Source organism: Cuculus canorus, chromosome 2, assembly GCF_017976375.1.
Source record: "Cuculus canorus isolate bCucCan1 chromosome 2, bCucCan1.pri, whole genome shotgun sequence".
Classification (NCBI taxonomy): Eukaryota; Metazoa; Chordata; class Aves; order Cuculiformes; family Cuculidae; genus Cuculus; species Cuculus canorus.
Window position 1 is genome coordinate 32,867,515 of NC_071402.1, and position 23,187 is coordinate 32,890,701.

Genomic DNA, 23,187 nt, shown 5'->3' on the forward strand with positions numbered 1-23,187 from the left:
AATGTTGTAAAATAAAGTAGTATAAGTTTTAAAGCATGATTTATCACAAACTTTCTGATTTTACTAAAGTCTGTAGGTGTACGCTGTCAGCACATTTGGAAGGTAAGACTAAATTGTAAAACTAACAAATAATAAATAGGGAGTGAAAGTGGGTCTACAATACTCACTTAATCTCTTTGTTGCCTCAAAACCAGCTGTGAAATAAATGTTACAGTACTTTTTGTTTGCCTAATACTAATTTGCTTGCATGCTAAAAAGATGAAATTATCTTGCTAAAAGTTATCACAAGGCAGGTAGCTGAGCAAACATTACAGTTCTCAGGGAGACAGAACTCCAAATGACTTCAGAAAGATGATGATGAAAATAAAAAATAAACAATCGGTCTTTTGAGCACAGTTACAAGGTGCAAGACTCTTCCAATTATGCATTTGACAAAAAAAAAAAGCCGTGGGTATTGTAAGTCATGTTAAATATTTAAATATTACTCTGTATTAAAACCAGACGTGTCAGTGAAAATACAGGATGTTTTTTAATCAGTTTAGTTATTAATAAAGCATTTGTTTTTTCTAGAATATTATCATGGCAAATTTGGTTTGTATTGCCAAGATCAGCTGGGCATTTTGTTTTTATTATGCATAGTCTTTTGTCATTTTTTTTGCTCTGCAAGTTAATTTGACTGCTGTGCATAAGTGAAGTGAGCAATTCAGTAATTAACTTTTGTGTTTTAAAATGTATGAACTTTAATTAGATTTCATTATAAATAAACAAATGTCAACCATAATTATAAGCTCCTTGGTTTAACCACATATTATCCCTTTTCAAACAAACTTGATGTCAGACAAATTAAAATCAAGCAGCCAGCAATTTTGAGTTGAATTTTACATGATCTGCCAGTAACCCGATTACTTTAACTTCAATATCATTACAGGAAAAGTATTTCAGGAAAAATAATTACAAGAATTCCAACAGGAGACAAGCTTAATTGTATTGATTCAAAAGACGCATGTATATCGGAACCATGCTGAAGGAATAATGTTATCTTAAATCTACAGTTACTATTAAAATTATATTGTCTGGCATGAAAAAGGCAATTTGAGATTGGTGCCTGGAAAAGCAGAGATACAAAACTAACTGAAATAATTATCTGTACCCCATTACACTATACTTTAAGCAACAAAATATCAATGTGAAACAACTTCAAGGCATGAAGGTTTGCAGGTTTATTTACTGACTGGTGTATCTATTAGTACCAGGAACAAGTGGAGCTGTCAGGACATAATGAAGGTAAATGATTAGTTAGCACAGAGACTGAGCTCTTCTTCAATGCAATAAGAGTTAATTAAAGTTTACCACCAAACATCAACCAAAGCAGGATGTTGATCAGGTTTCAGCATTAAGTGCAAACAGACAATGGTTGGCAGCAATTAGTGCTGCTATCAAATGACATGCAATGATAATTATACATTTAAAACAGCTAAAGGGCTTGTGGAAGGGAGGGAGGAATCTCATCAGCTTCTTTGACTATATACAGCCAAAGTGAAGGAAACAGGTATCAGTTATTTCACTTCAATAGTGTAAATCAATAGAAATAATAATAATAAAAAAAACCCTGTTGTACAAACACATGATCTGAAAGAGTACAATTCATTGTACATGAAATGGAAGAAATTTGCACATGACTCCTAACAACGATAAGTACTAGTTAGATTAAATAAATTACTTTGTCGCTGCCACTCACACTGACACACAAACAGAGAAGTGTTTGGAGTTTAAAGGCTAGTGGCTGCAGCTTTATTACACATTTCTATACCAGACTGGAGGTTACCTGGTATCTTCAGTCCCTGTGGCCATGTTCACAACATGAGAAGGCCCAGAAGGACCATGGGCCTGAAGCCCGTGACCACAAAAGGGAGTTTCACATGCTAGCTGCAAGCCCGCTGCGAGGAAGCCTCGTTCCCAGAGGCGATACCTGGTATCTGAGTCACAGCCTAAGGCTCTGCTACACATCCACTGCTTCCCACCCCCTCCAATCAGAATACCTTCTGCCTGTTCCCAAACTTATGCCAAAGTTTGGGGAAAGGAAAAGGAAGCAAGAGCTTTCCACCGTGGACAAACACTGTGCAGCGCACGGTAGTAACACAGACACACTTACAAGCCCGAGCACAGCGAGCCTCAGTGCCACCCTCCATCGTGCTCAGCTCTGTTTCAAAGGCCTTGCAATGGTGGCAGCTACTGGATCAGCGACACAATGGAGCCAGTACCCAACTTAATTTTCATCTCAGCCTTCCATTAAATTCAAAGGAAAGATGATAAATTTGCAGCAGCACCTCTAATAGCATCACAAGACAAAGGAAAAATTGCTGTCAGCCCAGCACCGGCAGTCTGCAGAACCCCCTCTGCATGGATCTGGGAAGTCAAAACACCCCCAGTTCCACAATATCAAACACATGGGAAGTACAGCAAAACAGGTAAATATTCCTTGCACAGGCAAATAGCCATTATTAGCTGGTGTTGTTAGGCAGACAATTATCTACATACGTCTATTATTCAGACAATTCCACAGTAACCACTCCACGCACTGCAGAAGGAATAACTCACTCCCGCTCACTCCACCTGGACTGGCATTGTTCAGGTAATGGGATTACCTAGTTAAACACCTACACAGTTCCACACGCAGCAGCTGAATCGGTCTGGCAAGTAAGATCCCTGGCTCAAAGATATCAAGATTCAGTAGTCTTACTGACAATGTAGCGGCAAAACTACGCGTCTCTTCCTAGGTATGTAGCAAGAAGTAAGATGAGATTTAACAAAAGTCATGTAGCAGGTTTCCAAGAGAGCTAAACTGTGACAGATTAAAACCTGATGATGAGGGGGCAAAGGGATTAGACAGGAGGATTCATTGCTGTAGGATATCATTAAGATCATGAATTTACCAAAGTTAAAATACAGAACGGAAACTGGCCACCAAGAGTATCTAGAGTTATTGTAGTGAATGTGAACAACAACAAAAAATAATGTAAGGCCTATTAAATCTTGGTAGGTCTAAAAAATGTACATTTGCAATAATGGTGAGGCAGGCGTATACAATAGGTTACCCTACATCTGCCTACTGCGATATTCTTCAGAAGCATGCTGTACAGACTAGTCAAAGAAAGAAGAGGCTAGTCACACCAGGATCCCACTTTGGCAGTCAATATTCTCCCATAGTATGAATTACACCTCCTGAGTAAAGTGTCTGCATCAGGGAGACTGCCCTTATCTGTTATTTGAACTAACTCAAGCAACAAGACTATCAGCATCAATTCATATTTAAATATGTTGTAACCATTTCCACTGTGTCAAATTCAGAAAACCTTCTTTTAAGATTGTGAAGACCATATTTATTTCAAGTGCATTTTTTTCTCCTAGAAGCAAACCCATGTACATATGCTAAACGCATTAAGATGGGTTGTGTTATAATGTTGGCTACCAATTGTGAGTTTTGCTGGAATGTGTGTACATTCACATTGCTAAAATTATCTCAATAAAATGCCTTACTGTTTTGCATAGTTCCTGGGCTGCAGTCTAGAATACTTCTACAGATTTTTTTTTTCCCTAACAAACCTCATTTTCCCAACTAATTCTGTTATGCTAGGGATTTATGCACAGAGTTGGCTAATCCCAGTATTTCCCTAGAGCTGCATCTAAGCTATGGCCCACTCCCAGCACAAAAGTGTCTCCAAAAGCCCTTTCGCCCCCTTCAGCACTGATACACTCATTGGTCCTGACATTTTCACTTCAGCCATGACAAATGAGCTGATGGCTGTGATCAGATTGCACACGAGGACTGCTTTATCAAAGACATATCATTAACTCTCATCACTGTCTTCCATTATGACTCTTTTGGTCAAATCTGTTGTGAAAATGCAAGGCAATTTAAAAACTTAACCTAAACACAGCAACAAACAAACTTCATTAAAAAGCAGAAAAGAAAACCAGACTCAGACGGGATCAGAAAGAGACTAGCGTTAACTAAATGTTTCTCTGGGGATTTAAGTAACTGTACTCAACCTCTGCCCCAGTGCAAACATGGCAGTTGACCGTCTTCGAAAGGTCCCTTCCCCCATTGTGGACCGCTAGCACTACTTTGCCTTTTTTAGAGAAACAAAAATAAAGCAGCAGCAATCAAATATGCCTATAAACAAAGTCAATTTTTTTTTCTTTTTTATTTTGTCTCCGAACTACTTTGTGTTTGTGTGTCTGCCTTTACGAAAATACATTTCTCAAATGAATTCTTTAAAGAATATAAAATTTTCTCTTGAATCGCAGCCATATAATCATACTGTTTTCTGACTCACATTAAAAACACCAGCATAAAGCGCTGTCTGAAACGGAAATCTCTCAGTTCACTATGAATACTGCAACCTTTCTGTCAAGTTAGAACCTAAGTTCCAGTTACACAGTTCTTGTTACATCTAGAGGCTTTACAAAGTATATATTTGTTGTAACCTCTTCTAGCAATTCATCTGAGAATACACATCTAGCGGAGTCAACTGTAACACAACAGATCTTGGGAATGGAGGTCATGCTTTGAGATAAAGTGCTATTCACTTTTGGACCATGCAAGACGCTCTTTATTCCTGTTCTTATTGGCATCAGTTCCCCCTTACCAGAGCAAGAACAAAGCCAAGTGCTCGTGTGAGGTTTATGAATAAATCAGAGGTGAGCCACTTTAAGTGCTGCCCATGATTTCCTTGTTGACAGTGAGCACTTAAACAGGCTTCTATGACCAGCAACTCCTGGCAAACCTTAATGGCTCCTAATCTGTACCCTGCTTCATTTCAGGAAAGAAATGACCCAGCCCAATTTTTCTCAAGTCTTCACTTTTTGGGCAACTACTCTCCCACCTTTTTAGAAATTCACATTTGGGGGCTGTCCCATTTCAGTGCCAAGTTTTCACATAAGGCACAACAGAAAAATCACCATTTTCTTCCTAGAAAACAGATGACAGCTAATAAAATATTACTACGCTGTGCAGTCTAAGTAATTCCCAGACAAACCATTACGCAATTCAGCATTTGTTTAAATTGCATAGATTTTTAAATGAACCTAAAAGATTTCTAGTGTATTTGCCTCTAGTTATTAAAATCATGTAAAAAATATGCTGAGAGCAGATTCAACCGTTCTGTACAGCCACAGTTGAAACCAGGAATGTTCATAAATCACTGCCATTTTACATATTTAAAAAATTCAAACCAACTCAAAAAGCTGTTTTACAATAACGGTAACATTGAAAAACAAACTGATATCAACCGGTAAACTCAGTGCTGGGCCAAACAGCTCTGGTCCGGAAACATTAACATCCGATTGTAGCACGACGCTAGATGTTTCCGTGTGTATGTCTTTGATGCACAAAACCACTCAGAGACCTACGCTGTTCAACATTAAAGCAGCAGCCTGCATGAATACATTTCAACATGGAATTAAATCCTTCATTTTAAGGTTCTCCTCCCCACCCTCAGCTCTTTTTGGACATGTCACAATCTCCAGATGGCTGAATTGACTCTGTAGCAGCTGAGTTATTGTCAGGTTCCCCCAGTTGCTGCTATATTTAACTACTACTATTATTTTATTTTATTTTTTTTCTTTTACTCCATTGCCTTGTGTTGCATTTACACCCACTCGGGGGAAAGAAAAAAGAGAAAGTTGTGACCGCATCACACTGCACCCTGTGGTTCTGGGAAGGGGCCGGGTGGCCACGCTGACCCGTCGCTGCTTGAATCGTGACGGGTGCCTCAGTAGATGGCACTCTTCCTTGCGAGGGCCTGATCCAAACCCCTGGGAATCGATAAGAGGGGTGCTGGACTTTGCACAAGGCTCTCAGTCAAAACTGGGGACAGCGGCAGCGCTGGGGAAACTCAAGCAAGAGAGAAATCCACGGGCTAAACCAGTTGGGTTTAGCCATTTAGCCATCACTCCAGTGATGCTTTTCACAGGAGACGAAATGCCTCTCCCAGTGCACGGGCTGGTGACCCAGTGAGAAATCAGGTTTCACCTCCCTACTGCAATCAGTAGCTCATGCTGGAAAAAGCCTGGAAGCAGCCAGTTGTGCGGCAGCGGGGTGGATCCTGGTTGGTTGTGACACTTCCCACCCCAAAGGTGGCCTCATTGCAATGGCAAAGATAGTGATTTTTTTGGTGAGCAGTTCTTAAAACTCAAAGGAACCAAGGGATTGAAGAGTGACATTTGACATATTCTTAAATAATTTATTTTAGGAATGTTACATTTTCCTTAATTTAAACCCTTGGTGCTGTAAACAAAATCAATAACCGTATTTCAATATAAAGAAGTATAAAAGGATCAGAGTGAAACCCACAGGAATAAGTTCCCTGTTCAAGGAGCTACTTTTCACTCAGAACCTTGTTTTCTGGACTGGGGAAGGCACATAAAGTGTTAGGTATTAAACAAGGGGAAGCTCATTTGAAAGCGGACAGCCATGGTTTCTCAGACAGGCAAACCACCTGATTTGAAATCATCATGTAACATTTGGCAAATCCAAGGATTCTTTTATTTTCTCCTCTCATCTTAAAAAAATCCCTGGCCCTCAGTATAACAAAAATAAAAATATCCTCCCTAACAACTGAGAGGAAAGAAGGAAGTTATGTTTTTGTTATTCTTCAAAAAGAGATTATTCCGATCTGTTACACTACCATCTCATGGAACAAGTTTGGAAATAACTGGGATTACTCCAGATTTCCATCAATGCCCCAAACACTGGAGCACTCCCAGTGACAGGTGCCTTGTCATTTCATATTAGGTGAATTTATAAGGCAGCCTCGGTGACAAAACAGGGAGGAGCAAGCCTTCAGCAGCCACTGCTTCCAGATCCTCAGCACTGCTGTTAACCTGGTGAAAGGAACACAACTAAACCCCCATCAGCCTTTCTGGAATACCTCTTTCTTACAGACCCTCCGGTGACTTCTGCACTAAGCACATAATCCTTAAAAATAGAAACGGTAATGCAAAAAGAGGAGATGAAACCTTTTAGGTTTTATTTTATGGGATTATTATCAAATGCTAACTAAAGACCTGATTCTTTTTCTACAAATATCAAAATTATTCCTTGCCAGTTTTTCACCCATCTTACTCCTCTGAAATCATTTATTGTTAATCTAGTTTTGTGTGAATGGGTAGAACCCAGTTCTTTCGAATTTATGTGTCCTAGTCTCACATCAACACAGGCATTTTGTAAGGATTTCTTTGTTTCAGAAGCAGAACGTTTGCCTATTTAAATACAATTTTAGATGTACACCTACTGTATTCACCGCTTGTTCTGCAGACACCAACGCAGCCAATATGGTAAATGTTTGTTTTCAGAGTCACCATGGTCTCTCACATACATCCTTTAGTTGGTGAACTATTGACCTGAAGGACTGTAACACCTTCTTAGGAGCTGGTACAGCCTATCAGATCACTGTGAGAGTCTGCTAGATTTGTCTGTAAAGAGATCCCAGTTTCTGGGCATATTTAACATTCTTCTCAATAGTACTGGAAACAAATAAAATATAATTTGAATAAATTATCTTTAAAATCTCTCTCAAAAAAAAAAAACCAAATGCTGATTCTGAGTTATGTGAACATATAAAAGAGCATCTCAATATAGCAAACTTTTATTTTGATCATATAAAAGTTAAACCATTCCTCAGAATATTTTGTTTAAGCAGAAAAAGTCGTTCCTCAGCAAGACTGCCATATTTCAGTCTGATACAAAGTTTTTTGGCTAAATTGGGAACTCAGCAAAAGCTGCAGTAATAATGAAAATACTGGTATAAAAGCACTACAGTGACTATTGAAAAAGGAATAGAGTAATATGTAAAAGTCTAAACGTGCTGTCCTTATTTATGCAAAACAAGTTTACATCTACAGGTCTGCTGAATTCTGCTATCAGTAAACGTGCATACTGACCCTTTCAAAACCAACAAATCTTAACTACCAAACAGAACCTACTAGGTTTGTTTTACCTAATATGTAAAAGCCACTGATACGTATCTCTGAGTTTCTTCCATCTGTGCACATAAATATATACTGCGTTACATCTTATTCAGTAAAATCCTGAATCCCAGTATCTCAGTGTGCTGGGTTTCTGCCCATTCAGTAAGAATGCAGACATCACATAAGTTATTATTAACCCATGTGTTATCCAGTTCTACAGTGGCTGGAACTTTGCCAGAGACAACACATGGCGCTTGGTTAACAATATTTTAAAATATAAATGAATTTATTTTTTAAATTAACACATTTTTCTTATGGAAATACACTAATAAACTGTTCCCAGAATGAAAGAATACCCCCTAAGCATGTTCCTTTAAAAGAAGTTTTCAGGAATTTCATAAAGTTAGCAGTAAAACATTCTGAATCCCCATAGAAAGTCTTTGACTTTGTCTTACAAGAGAGAATTTTTGTGACTTATATTCTTACCAAGCACTTTCTGCATTTACAGTTTTATTTCATTTATCCATAAGTAATCCTAATTTCTTAGAGGCATCCCTAACTGTTTAAATATTATCAAATCGAGACCAATGCTGAACCAGCAAGCATTTACCAATAAGTGTTCTGCAAACTAGAAGAGGACCCCCCAAACAAGTTAGTATTTAGTCTAACTACCAACAGTTTTCCACAGGAGCTGTAAATCAGTAATTATGTTGACCTGAAAAAAAGAGAGGTTATTTAATATGCATACGTACAAATAATTATTCACACTGCATTTGATTTACATATGTACAAAAGAACCACTTCCCACTTTCAAAAGTGGCTCAACACTTATGGTATTTTAACTGCCCTAATTACTGTTGAGAGAACATAATTAGAAGCACTGATCACATTGTCAACAGCTAACCAGTTGCAGCCCTGTCTGGGGGCCTGATCCTCCTCCGGGTGAAGTCAGTGGGGGCTAGCACTTATTGCAGAAGGAGGCTGGGGCCCTCCTTGTCACCTGAATCTATCCAAATCCAAACGTTTTAAACAATCTGAATGCACAGATGCAGGCACGCCAAAAGCCCTGCTTCTTATGTCCATGTATAAATTTTCTTTTTGGTAAGCTTTCTCTATTTTCAAAGCCAAATGAAAAGAGTAATTTTTTCCCCAGCAAGGCTTCTATACCACTTAAACACTTAGCACTGAGTCAGAATTCATAACTTTTTCCAAAAGAGAAATAGTTTAATAATTATAACAGATATTGACTAAACCCTTCTTCCTTGAATACCAAATTTTATTAGATTATCATGCATCGATGCATAATTTCCACTGGCAACTTTTAAAATAGCTCCTTCCCTCCCTGCCGGACCCCCTCCTCCCTCTATCTTTCCCCCAAGCAAAGTGCTGGGAATCCTTGATACCCGATAGTCAATATTTGGTTTGCCAGTCATGTTCCTGGAGCTCCCCTCCATACAAACCTGTGTTTCTCATCCTTTGGCTGCACTACTTTCATACATATTACTTCACGTGATGATGGAAACTCGGGGCATCTTAGCAAGTTGCTGAAATCCGAGCTTCTGCTTGTTTTCTCAAGTCTTGGACAAACATAACTTTAGGGAGAGCCGAACATAGGCATAAAGAAAGAGGAGCCTGCATTTTCATCTTCCTTTCATCTCAGTCATTCAGTCAACCATTCAGTGCCCTATTCAACAGAGCTTTTCATTATGCAAAAAAATGCTAATCCTTTTCCGATGCTTTCACACTTGTATAAACCCCCATTCCTTCGACTGAAAAGCAATTATATCAGTTTACCTTTCTGTCAAAAACAGGATTAATATTCCAATACCAGAATCTCCTTTATTTTCCTATCTTTTGCTTTAGGAAACTAGAGATTATTAGTGGAGGTATTCCTTAGAGCGAGAATACATTATTTTAAATATGATTATTTTGGCCAAAGCGGGAGGGAAGTGGGGGGAGAAAAAACTTCAGTTGCTGCGGAAACTCTTTTCAGTGACAGAACTGACCTTCCCTTTGCAGAGGCCTGAATAGAATGAGCCTCACTCTGGTCTATTAATCAGAAACAAATTATGAAAGAATGTGGCTGGACTGGTTGACACTATCCTGTCTTGGGAGACTCAGTAACAGCCTAGTAACAATGTCCTCTTCATGGGTAATGAACAGCCATGACAAATGGGGCAGAGAAACTATTTATTTGCATATGCAAATTCTCACACAAGGGAAACATGTACAAACAAGTGTCATTGTAAGGTGGATTAGGCAAACAACGCTTTCTTTTTAGGACATTCTGCAGCCCAGAACATTAGTCAGCACAATTAAACCAGTCTCCATGGAGACTAATGAAATTTCACCATGGTATGAGTTAAATTAGATAGCTAGTTATGTGTTTTCACAATCCAACTTGAAATCCATTATTGTTTCAGAACAATACAGCAATTGTGCTTGACTGATCTTTGCCAGCTCAACAAGCTCCTAAGTTGACAATTTGCATATGTTAATATAATTAAGCACTAATTACATGAAACTTGTACATATTCACATGCACTTTCCCTGGGCGCTTCTCAGTTTGAACCTTGGCCAAGTCTTTAACCCTTTGAATGAATTTGGAGCAGCAAAGCTCTGCCTTCTGGGTACAGCCCTAAGGCAGATGCAGAAAAGCTCTTCATTTATAAACACAAAGCTTAACCTGGATTCTCATATTTCTATCAATAAGGTTAGAAAACAATTTTGTATGTGTTGGGGTAGGAGAAAGGGGCAGGGGGGAGAAGCTGGACTGGAAGTTCTTTACACACCCAGCTCTGCTACCCTTTTTACGTATGAAAACACAAATATTTACCCACATAACAGGTTACAAACACATATATTGCTATTGTCACAGGTTCTTCAAGACCCAGATTGTCAAAAACTGGACTGAGTTTTAAGTCAGTGCTCTCAGAACCACAAGAATGGAAATGAGAAAAGGAAAAAAAGAGCAAGCAGTAACTAATGAGCTTTACATAAATATATGCAGAGGCAATTAAGCAGTGTTAATTACTATGACAGCAGTTAATTGAATATAATTAGATATTTTAAGCTACTGACTAAGGCATAGTTAAGATTAATTTTATTGAGATTAATTGTAAATAAGAATAGATTAACCCTGTGTTTTGACAGGCATAAAAAGTAGTTCTGCAAATTAAGTGGAGAGCAGAAACTAGCACAAAAAATCATATATTATTTTAATGTCACACCTCAGAATCATCTGCTCAATAAACATGACTTTTCAAACCCAAACAGACAGGAATCTTGAAGAAAAACAAACAGCTTGCAGAGATTAAAGAGCCTTTTGTCCTTTTTCATGTGCATTTCTTTTAGCAGACTAAATTAAGCGAGTCTGGTGTACGTTTTTAGGAAGGAACATTTCACACTGAATGGAAAAAATGTTCTATCACATATGAAATTCATGCAGCTGTGCGGAACTTGGTCCAGATGGTCTAAGACTATAAAACAATACTAAATGATAGACAGTAGGGCCTTCCCAAGATTATGTGATAAAGTCACAACCTCATATTTTGACCTGGATTTTCTGTCATGTATTGTTTCCTTCCAGATCAGATAGCTCCATTTTAATTTTTAACCGATCCTGAATATTCAATGGAAACTCTTAATAAACATAGCTGATGATAAGCATCTGAACAGAAATCATAAAATATTTACAAAACACCCCTCAGCTTCATTAAAACAATGCTGAATCCAGAGTGCAGAAAACAGTGCCCTGGCTCTCCCCACAAGACTAAACTGTTCACACCACTTAGCTTAAATAGGTAAAAATGCCTGGTTTTAAATATGCCTCGAAGAAAACCCAAAACATATTCTACCAGCAGATTAATTCATGCATGCTGTTTAAGAAAATTAACAACAAGGCTGAAGAATGCTGAACAAATCACTAATAAGAAAGGAGCTTCAATTGATTTTGAAATAAATCAATAGGTGATTAACACAATATTTTTAAAGCAGTAGAATGTATATATATTATATAAACATATATATTATATTTTCAATACCTTTTTAGCTCTTAATCGAACAAGGGCTTTACAACAGTGAGCATGTCCCTATATTGACTATCAACTTCTTTGGAATGCCTTTAGTCTTTTATAACGAAAATCCAAAAGCGGTCTGTGAAACAAGGCTACGACAAGCCATTCTGCAGTGAAAGATTTTAAATCATCCAGCCTCTTCTAATAGACTTGAGACTTATTGAGGTAGAAACCATAAAAAATGAAGAAGGGAAATTTAATCCCTGAAATATTGATTTGCACATTAATATCATATAGGCAGAGGGCAATTTGGCTTCATGGAAATGACACATTGTCGACCCTTGGTGAAGTCAGAGCCAATCTAACTGCTGAACATGTCTGAATCTCAAGAGTTATTAAGGGCTTCCCTTCTTGCCTTTATGACTTTTCTTCAGCCTACCAATGCAATCTTAAATGTATTATCTTTAAGAAATAATTGTAAAACCTCAGGGGTTTTCCAGTTAATGGAAGGGAGGCTAAACCACATCAGATTCTGAAATGCAACATTAAACCCTTGCAATCAACAAAACCACCTCAATTCTCATCCATCCAGTGCAGGACCTAATATTGTTATTAGAGATAATCAAATTTCACTGTGTAAATTTAGGCTCATGGTCAGAATGGAAGCAGTAAATTCTGCAATATTAAACAGTGATTTTTCTCACCCCCCTTTATATGTTCTTCTCTGGTGCACCATCTTCACAAATAAACCTAAACTACTCAAAAATCAAGGAACAAAACCATCTCTCTATTCTGAAAGATGCTCGCAATGCCATTTATCACCTCCACAGCTTTCCTTTAGTTTTAGCTTGATCTTTCGGAAAGGTTTCATTTTAGAAAATAATAAAGCAGTATCCCTGCATAAACCAAACAGCAGGTACTATTACTGTGACTTACACAGATGGTTTACCTGACCTTTCTTTGTTCCTTGGGTAGGTTTCACTTTTGCAGATTTATGACTTTTCCCTCTATATTTCATTGACCCTCTATGTTCATTATCATAAAAATGAAAACTATTGAATACATGTTTATGTTGACGAAGTCCAAAAAGCCCACAACTAAAGGATAAAGAGATGCTACAATGCACTGTGTGGATCTCTAGATCGTACACTATAAATATTCAAGCACAGATAGCACGAATAACTGAATAATCCTGGTGAGCCCCAGCTCTGGAGCCAGGTGCAAGAGGTTAAAACAGCTGGCTAGCCATCTTTTATTTCGTGTACCTTTCTACCGGCTGAAACCGCAAACCCTGAAAACTAGCAGATATTCCCTCAAGGTTCATTGTCTGATTTTTTTTTTTTTTTTCATTTCAACCAGTTTAGTAGGATCTCCCAGTCGAGAAAAGAGAGAAACTCCTTAAATACAGTCAGTTGAATAGGAAGTGGAGCAATGATGGTTAAGGCTCTCCCCACCACCACACCCCACAACCTTCAACCCCCCGTTTATTTCCACAATCTTCTTTGTGCACCTTCCCATCCAAATGTTTGTATTCCTTATTTCAAAGAAAAACACTCCGGATCGTTCTGTCAGTTTTGCCAGTAAATATAAAGTAAAACAAGTGTTGATGGCACTGAGAGTGTTACATACCCAGGCTGTGTTTTTGCATTGCTCTCAATGGAAGCGATCGATGCCCATGTCACAGTCGCGTCCCAATCGCAGCCAAGTCTCTGCCTCAATCTAACCAACAACAGGCAGGGCTGCAAAGGCTTCTCACTACCTCTTCCATCCATCCACCACCAAACTAAAAATATAATGCTACATATGATCTTTTTAAACACTCCACCACCGCTCCTAAGGATCGAGCCACTGCAAATCCAGGGGAAGCGCAATTGGAAAAAAAAAAAAAAAATACACCATCAAAAAAAAAAAAAGCCAACAACCACACAGCAACCACCCCAAAAGCACCAGAGCCCTCTCTTTCCACTCTCTTTCTCGACCTCCTCCTGCCAACTACATAATCCTTGATTAAAAACGGAACAAGGGTAATAAAAAGATTTTTTTTTGATGAAAAAAAAAAAAAAGGAAAAAAAAGGAAAAAAAAAAAAAAAAAAGAGGAGGACGGAATGGAGCCGAGGAAATACAACTGTCAGAAAACGGGATGGTCAGACTTTCTGAGTGAACCTGCCTGTGTCTGGCTTAATGTAAATCCACCATCTTCAGCCTGGCAAGTTGTCTTTTGGTTGGGCTTTTTTTTTTTTTTTTTTTTTTTTTGGGGGGGTGGGGGGTGTTATGTTTGCGATCTCTGCCTTGGTACCTAAGGAGGAAGAGGAGGAGGAGGAGGGTGTGTTATTGAATGGTGGCTAAAGCCTCCTCGGGACGGCGCTGAGGTGAAACAGGCTGAACCCTACTGATGTGCCTCCTCTCTCGGTTGGACCCAGTGCCCTAAGCAGCCGATTGAGAGACCCCCGGCCCGACGGCTCCCAGGTAACAAAAGAAATACCAACCCGTGCGTTTTCTGCTGCCGCTGCTGGGGAGGCTGGGGGGAGCGGGGAGTGAAGAAGATGCAGGAAGGAAGGAGTGGAAGGGAAACACAGTAAGTTGGCATCGGATGGGGGGGAAAGTTTATTAGCATTTTTGCAGAAAATTTCATGTTAGGCGAGAGGGGGGAGCAGGGACGCGTCTGCCATTAGCTGTCGTGATGGGAAGGGATGCACTTGATTCTGGCACGAGCAGTTAAAGCAGGAACCGAGCTGCCTTCTCGCTGTTTATAAGCATTTTTTTTTTTTTTTTTGGTTGGCTGGGATTTTTTTGTGTGTGGGTTTTGTTTGGGTTTTTTTTTTCTTTTTCTTTTTTCCTTGTTGTTGTTTTAAACACCTTAGTTGAGGTTTAGGGAAAAAAAAAAATAAATAGACACACTGTCCTGCAAAACAACCATCCCCCCCTTCCTTTTCAAAGATCTCAGAAAGGAAGCGGCTCTGGCCGCGAGGAGCCTTTCCCAGGCGCGGCGGGGATGCGGGGGGCTCCAGGGCAGCAGCATCCGAGCATCCCCGGCGGCAGGGCCGGAGGCAGGGAGCGCTCCTAACGGGCTCCTCGTCCTCCTGCTGCCAGAGACGGCAGCCAGCGGCGCGATCGCCTGCGCGCACACACATACACTCGCACCCGCACGGCTGCCTCTGCTCCTGAGAAACCTACCTGCAACATAAAAGGGGGGCGGGGGGGGGCTGGGGGGGGAAAGCACCCCACACCACCCTCTGTATACACAGTCAGGGTCCCCGTTGTCTTGCTGGCATCCCACCTCCCCCAGCCCGAAAGTGAAAGTTTGGGAGTCCGAGAGGGAGGTGGAGATGGGGAGGAGAGTGGGAGAGCGGAATGCGCCTCCGAGCACCTCAAAGTTTTAGGGGGGAACCGAGCTGCGAAACGAGAGTGCGAGGTCTGAAGGGTGATGACTTCTGACAGCCGTAACGTCTTGCCTAATCTGACAGTATTCCCCCCCTCCCCGAGCTCCATACAAAAAAAAGAGCGAAATAAAAAGTGGGGGGCATCCCCCGAACCTCTTCTGCAAACTGAGCAGGGTCCTCCACTTAATCCGAAAGTTACAGCCAGAAAGAGAAAGAAACCCAAACCCACAGCTCTAAACCAAAACAAAAACAAAACAAAAAAAAAAATACACAAACAAATCGTATCCCCCGGAATAAAAGAGAAAGGGAGAGAGAGAAAAAAAGAAGAGAAAGGGAAAAAGCAGCCCCTCCTTCCCCAATGAGAGCAAATACTGTACCTAAAAATGGGGAAACAGGCAGAAAAAGGGGGGAGAGGGAGAGGGGAGAGATACATGGGATCTGGGGATGTGAGTGTGTGTGTGTATGTGAGAGAGAGAGAAAGAGGCACAGAGAGAGGGAGAGAGAGAGAGAGCGAGAGCGAAATATCAAAGATTGTGCAAGATCAGCCTGGAAAGATAATCGATACTCGACCTAAATTTAACACAAACTACTCAATAAAAGTTAAAGAAAAAACTTACTTTCCATTTCCCCTCGCAGTTCCTACTGGATCTTCGCCTCTCTTTTTTGTTTTGCTTTATTTACTTAACAGCTGATCACATCCAAGTAAACGAGAGAAGGTTCATTAAAAAAATAATAAAAAAAAATAATCCTCCAACTTTATTGGGTGAAAATAAAAATGATTGAGCAAGAAGTGGGGGGCATGGAGCGGTCCTTTGGGGTCCGGGAGTTGTTAAAGCATGTGCCGACCGCGGTCTCGCTGTTTGGTTGTGAAGGGGTTGGGAAAAGGAGGAAAGGAAATGAAAATCCGATATGTCTTTATTCTGCTAATTATTATCGTTTTAGCCCTGTTTAAAAAAATGGCTGATTAAGTTGAGTGCGCATGTCTTTGTGTGTCTATTCCCGATATGCACTCTGGGAATGAGAGAGAGAGAGAGAGAGAGAGAGAGAGAAGAGAGAGAGAGAGAGGAGAGAGAGAGAGAGAGAGAGAGGGGGAGAGGGAGAGCGAGGGAAAGGAGAGGGGAGAGGAGAGGGAGAGGTGTAATTAGTGAGGTGATCAACATTCTCCGGGCTGCAAATGACGCGCAGCCCCAGAGCCGGGGAAGCTGAAGCTGCCGCGGCTGCCGGGGCTGCGGGAGCCACAGAGGCAGCCCGGAGAAGGGGCAGCAGAAAAGGAGCTCGTGGATACAAACACAAGTCTGCAAACTTCATTAGTAACACAGACACACGCAGAGGCACACGGAGTAGACGGCCAGGGAAAATTAAAAAAAAAAAAGGGGGGGGGGGGAGGATATGGCAGACTTTCTCTTTTAACAGTTGGGCAACTTAATAGAAATGGGTCGAAATTAATTATTTCATCAGAGAGATATTTCTTCATGTCTGTCTGTCTTTCTGTCTTTCTTCCTTTTTCTCTCTTTTAATAGGGACTTAATGAAAACTATATGTTTGCAATGGGCTAATGAATGCATGATACCTCTGTAAAAGGACATATAATATAGCCAAGAAAAGGAAAAACTGCCCATACAGAGATAAAGATAGACTTATTTACATATACATACACACGCACACACATGCGCGCATTCATATCCTACATCGTATTTACACATATGCACATACACTCCACATACACACGGCCACACGAAACATAACACACCTTATTTGGTGGCTGCCACATAACTGCTTGGGGAAGCCAACAAAGTAAAAAGTAAAACCTTTCAGAATATACAATACCAACTGTAAACAGCATTATCAAATTGAAGTAAATATCAGCCCAGTGGAAGTCTCTTTGCATACAATACAGATTTCATACATATGCATGCATCATCTTCCACTTTCCCTACAAGTATTGATATTTTATTAATATTTTATCTACTACATTTTACCAGACACATTTCATTTTTGGAAGGGGGGGATTATTATGATGAAAACTAGGGTAAAATGTACAGATGTCATTATAAATCAGAATCTTCTACAAATATTTTCCTGTGTGGGATTTAAGAAGATTGCTTCTCATTTGAAAATCTAATTATCTTAACCTAATACTGCAGATGTGAATATGACTGACACTTTCATTAAAAGATAATTAACTAAAACTAGGAATAGACAGACTTTAAAATACCCCCTACTGAAGATAAAAACATGACTATTCAAAGAGCATCTGAATACACCGCAGGAACACGTGCAGATTTTTGATAATGCTATTCCAGAAATGGGTGTACCAAAAATGGTCACTAAGTCACAGTCACATGCAAGAGATATTTAGAGTACCAAGGACCCCAGCAGGTGAACCATAACCTTAGAGTTGACATGCCTTTGAAGTTTGTGATTCCTGCGATACACGTCAAAACCTTGTCTTAGGCCTTAAACACCAAAAAAAAACCAGCAGGAAGGTTTTTATCACAACCTTCCATTAAAAGCACACATGCACAACAACAACAAATCAGCAAAAACCTGAATGGCAGAAACGTTCACCTCTCTGGGCCCTAAACCACCTTCTCCAGGAGAATATTTTCCAAGCACTGGAACTAATGCTAATAGGAAAATCCCCACCTGATGATGAATTAAGGCTGCCCTTAAGGAAGCACAGGCCAGTGTCAGGGAACCGAGTTGCTAGAAGCAGATGTTTAAGGTCAGAGCGAAGGTCCTGATAGTTTTGGAAGAAGGGAAAAAAAAAAAAAAAAAAAAGTCTTTGGAAAGGAGAGGGGGGAAAAAGGCAAATAAAAAAAATCGCTAGCCTGAAAGTACAGCTATTCAAAAAATCGGAGCCTGCCAATAAAGCGGGGAACATAGAAAGAGCTCTACTCCAATCCAGAGAAACCTTACTTCAAACTTCAGGAAAATCTCCAAGACTCCAACTAAAGGAAAAATCAGGGGCACTTCAGGGTTCATGAGAGCAACTTTATTCCTTTTTCAAACCTCATCTAAACATTGCACCAATTTATCAATGAAAAAAAAGCGAGCATATGTATGCAGATTTCCACAGGCGCTGAGACCTGTGAATGAAGGTAAGAAGGAATCTAGCGATGTTCTGCATCATTGTTTACAGGGTGGAAAAAAATGCAAACAAAGAGTGGAAATGAAATCTCCGAAACCCGTTTACAGTCATCAGATTGAGGGGTTATGATGGAAAGAAGGCTTTTAGGCTTAAATTGTAGAAGAAACAGAAGTGAGATAGAGGGATGCATTGTCCATTCAAGTGCATGCCTGAAGGATGGTAACACATTTCCTAAGACTGAAGACAATTAAATACAATGTGATAAAGAAACACCTGAGAACAATACATCTATTTCAAATTCAAGTGAAGAAACATATACTTAATGTCACAGAAGAATAAGGAAACGAAGATAATTTAGTTTTAAAGTCGACCCCGTCCAGTTCCACCCCCCCCCCCCCCCCCCGCACCTCCCCCACAGCCTCCTTTATTCCTAGTGCTTTTTTTTCCTGGTGAAACATCAATATCATTAATGTCATTAATGTCAAAACACCAAACGTCAGAACAGTCAAGTCATTCTTTTTTGGCTGTAGATTTTTTTTCCCCCTTTCTCTCTTCTTGGAGGGGGGAGATAGGTTTAGGGTGTTCTTGAGTTACAGCTAAAGAAACAAAGTGGTGGGGGGATAAAGGCAGGAATTGCTAGAGGAGAGTCCACATTTCTCAAGGTTTCTTCTGCCACTGTTTACTGTCCTTCCTAATGTTTCAAATCTCCTCTCTCTTTCTTTCTCCAGTCTCTCTCTCTTTCTCTCTCCCTAAAAATAGTAGCTATCTGGGATGGGGGGGGGGGTGCAGGGGGAGGGAAAAAAAAAAAAAAAGGCACTACGGGATGTTAACAGTTTAAAAGAAACCCGGGGATCGCCACGTAGCTAGGAAAAATCGAAGGAGGTTAATTCCGGGAGGCAGCAGCAGGTTTGTGGGCTGCGATAAGAGCGGAGCGGGGCGGCGGGCGAGGAGAACCCGGGGCCGGCGCGGTGCGGGCTCCCCGGCTCAGCTCCCCTCTTCCCCTCCCTCTCTCGCTCAGCTGATCGCCCCTGAAGACTCTCGCCTAACCTCTCTCAGCTCCTCTCCCTCTGGTCTCGGCGGACCCCCCGCCCACCTCCTCCGAACTTCTCCTGCAGGCACCGCTACACGTTGGGAGGGTTTTTCTCGAGCCTCCTGTTGAAACCACAGACCGCTCTGATAGTGACGTTACGTTTCAAAGAGAGGGAAGGGAGGGGAAAAAAAAATAAAAATAGGAACCCCCCCCCTCAGCCTTTTCTGTCCTTCCACCACCTCCATCCTCAGCCCCGAGGAAAACTTATTGGCCTGGGCGAGACGGATCCGGTGGGGGCCGGGGCCGGAGCCCGAGACGGACCATTCTTTGATAGACAAAGAAATCCCAGCCCAAACCAGGCTCTGTTACACCGCGTCTCTCTGCCAAGCTCATTTCACTCCTTAAATCTGCGCTGCGGACACACAGGGGCACAAGGATCTGCATAATTACAGCCGCAGCCGCTCCCCTTTTTAATAAACCGACATAATTCCCTTATAAACGTCCCCTTCCCCCACCTTCTCCTCTCCCCAGACCCCAACCCAAGGGAAAGGGGATGCGTGTCTTTTTACTGCGTTCCCTAAGTCTATAGATGAGCTCAGTTTGAAACGAGGTATTACAAGATTTCAGTGTTACAGACCCTTTATCTGAGCTACAGACACTTTCAGATCCCCAGCCCCCACCTCCTTTCCTTTTTGTTGTCTCTTCTCCTCCCGGGGGCTATTTGACAAAGGCAGTGTGTTAACTAACATTTTTGTTTAACTCAGCAACTTCTTTTCAAAACATACTTAAACCTGATAGCAATCTCTTGTACTTTTTTTTTCCTTCCCCGAGATGAAATTGACTCTGAACCCAAAGCGCTTAGCTATTATTAATTATTTCTTTCTTTGCAGGTGTCACGTATACAAATTTATTGTTAATTTACAATGCCCCCCCCCCCCAATACATTCCAGTCCACACTAAAAAAGGGGGTGGGAGGGGGGAAGAAAAAGGGGAGAGAGAAAGAAAACAAAAATCCTCTATCTGATTCCTGGAAAGTTTTGTTCGAAAAAGAAATAAAACAACAATTACATATTGCATTTCATTTTTGCCCTTGCTGCCCCAGATCTGGCATTCACGCACAGAAAGTGCGTCTAAACGAGCGGTGAACTAAGAGAAAAACCACAGCTGAATAGTATAGACATCTCGCTGAGATTTTGAGCTACATAGTGCTGTTCCCGAATGGCTTTTGTTGTTGTTATTTTGGCTGGAGCCGCACAAAAACGCGCACCCGGACGTTACTATAAATAAAAACCTTCCAGGTCTAAGTCTGCTGCCCGCGTTTCCTCCGGAGCCTTAACAGCCCTTTTTCAGCTCCTTTCTTGGGCAGATCGCGGGGATTAAATGCCCTGAACCTGAGCTCCTGGCCTTGGATGGGAAGGGAAAGAAAAAGGGAGAGGGAGAGAGAGAAAGGAGAGGGTGAAGGAGCCAGGCGCCCTCTGGGCTTTCAGAGGTCAGCGCTTTGACAGTGCTCTGACCTCCCTCCCCTCCCGGCAACCACCCCAGTGTTTATAAACAAAACCAGTCAGGACTAGCCCCAAACAATAGCAATTCACCAACTTCACAGGCACTTCACTAGCTCTTATGCAAATCAAGGAAAACGACCGCTTACCACCGCTCCCCCCCCCCCCCCCCAATCCCCTCCAGAAAGCCCAAGAGCATATTTCCAGCAGTGATATATCCAAGGGAAAAATTTTACATTCTATCCTGGAAAAGGACAAAAAGAGACTTCAGAAACAAACGATTCCGGTAGAAAGACAGGAAAAAAGGAAGAAAAAGCCAATAAAACTACCGATCTTACTGCAGAAAGAGGAAAGTTATGAAATATTTATACCTAAATCCAACAATCCACACTGCCAATAAAACAGGAATCTTTGTTGTATAGACAATATGCTAAACTACCTCTGCGACAAACAGCTATTATAAAGCAACCAGAAAAAGTTATTTTCGCCCACGGAGCCAAGTTTTCAAAGAAAACGTGTGGATTTTACAGCTAAATAAAAGCCACCACCTCTGTGTTATCCGTAAAAACTACACATAAATTAAAAGCACCGTTAAAAGAAAAAAAAAAAAAACCCCAACACAACCTTCCAACAAGCTAGCACCACATCTGATCTGACTTACAAAAAAAAAAAGTGTAATTAAAACCATCTTTAATTACAAAAAGCAGCAAGCGAAAACTAAATGAATCAATGCTTTCTCCCCAAAATGCTGTCCGCCAAGGTATAGAAATGATAGTTCTATAGTCCTGCATTAAAGCGTAACTGAAACTCGACAGTTCAGGAACTGATTACGCGATAAGGAAAAAAAAATCCGTAAAAGAGAAAAAAAAAGGTCCTAATGATTTTCAAACTTTTGTTAAAAAAGGATGAAGATCAGAAAAGGTTGAAGGAAAATTAAAGGAAATGTACCTCAAGAGAAAAAAGACCATCTCCTTTTCTTCTTTGTCTATCAGTCTCCAGTTAAAGCATATGGAAAATGTTTTCAAAATGCCTAGATTTGGCACATTGTCATTGCAAAGAGAGGAGCGCAGTGATGCTGTTATAGAAAATGGGAAATAAATTCAGGATTGGGTGCTGCCTCCTTCAATGCGGATTTATCTAAGTTTAATTTAATATTCCGCAATCACTGTATGATCGCGTATAATTCACCGAGATTTTTAAGGGCTTTGCCTAAATATCTTGACCACAGGCACGAAGTAGTTTAATCAGATTATTGCCTTCTTTTATTTGTGTTTTTTTTTTTCCTCATTAGAAACACTTTGAATTGCAGTTGTAAAAAAATAGAAATGATGCAATATTAGGTTTGGGGTAAGCAAATGCTCAGAGAAGGCATTAGCTTTATTAAAAACATTCTGAACGTAAAATCAAAAAGCACAAAATGGTTGTTTGTAAAACACTAAACCTTTTATCGATTTATTGGCATTCCGATCGATTAGATAAACGGAAATCTATAGTAAACATAAAAGCATTTAAAATATTTTTCTCTCATTTATAAACAAAACTTTTCCTTTCAGTAGAAAAAATGATTATCAAACGACTAACAGGAAATTCTTCAGATATCAAATTACGATAATAAAATTATTTCCACATGGAAAGGGATAATGACAATGATGATAGTAATTATAATAATGAATAATTCAACAACCCTTTGACATATATGGAAGAGCCTGGTTCAAAAACAGCTTTTGAAGGGGTCTACTTTTAGGGGATTTTTTTTAAAAAAAATTGAATTTTGAGGCTGAAATGTTTAGCTCAAGTGACAACGTAGGTGCAAGTGCGAAAGCTGCGTTAATTTTTTCCTGCATTTTTCAGGCGGGAACGTTCACTTTGACATCGCCCTTTAAATTAAGTTACCACTTATTAGCAGAAAATAAGTATGTAAATATATAGGATACCCCTGAAATTGTTGGGGGGAAAAACGTGTCTTCACGCCACGGGGATGGGGAGCATTATAATTTAAGCGATTTGCCTAGCTCGCAGTGTTCCTTCCAGATTACAGAAAAATTCTGCAAGCAATAATGTATTTGACCATTTAAGTGAAAGAACACAATTTATTTAGGGATGGAGGGCGGGGAACTGCAAGCCGGAGAAACGCAGCAATCAGAGCTTGTGGCATTCTGGCTGCGCGAAGAGGAAGTGTTGCTGTAACGGGTATTATGTT

At 40.4% G+C, this 23,187-nt stretch overlaps 1 protein-coding gene across 2 annotated transcripts in view; it reads right to left on the reverse strand.

Moving 5' to 3' along the window:
• The window catches only part of ZFHX4 (zinc finger homeobox 4), a 153,435-nt gene extending 137,180 nt beyond the window's left edge, over positions 1-16,255 (reverse strand). For both annotated transcript variants that reach the window (XM_054058672.1, XM_054058671.1), the window contains exon 1: positions 15,985-16,255. The gene's annotated coding sequence lies outside the window, so the exon portion shown is untranslated. The remainder of the gene's footprint in view (positions 1-15,984) is intronic.
• Between the last annotated feature and the right edge of the window lie 6,932 nt (positions 16,256-23,187).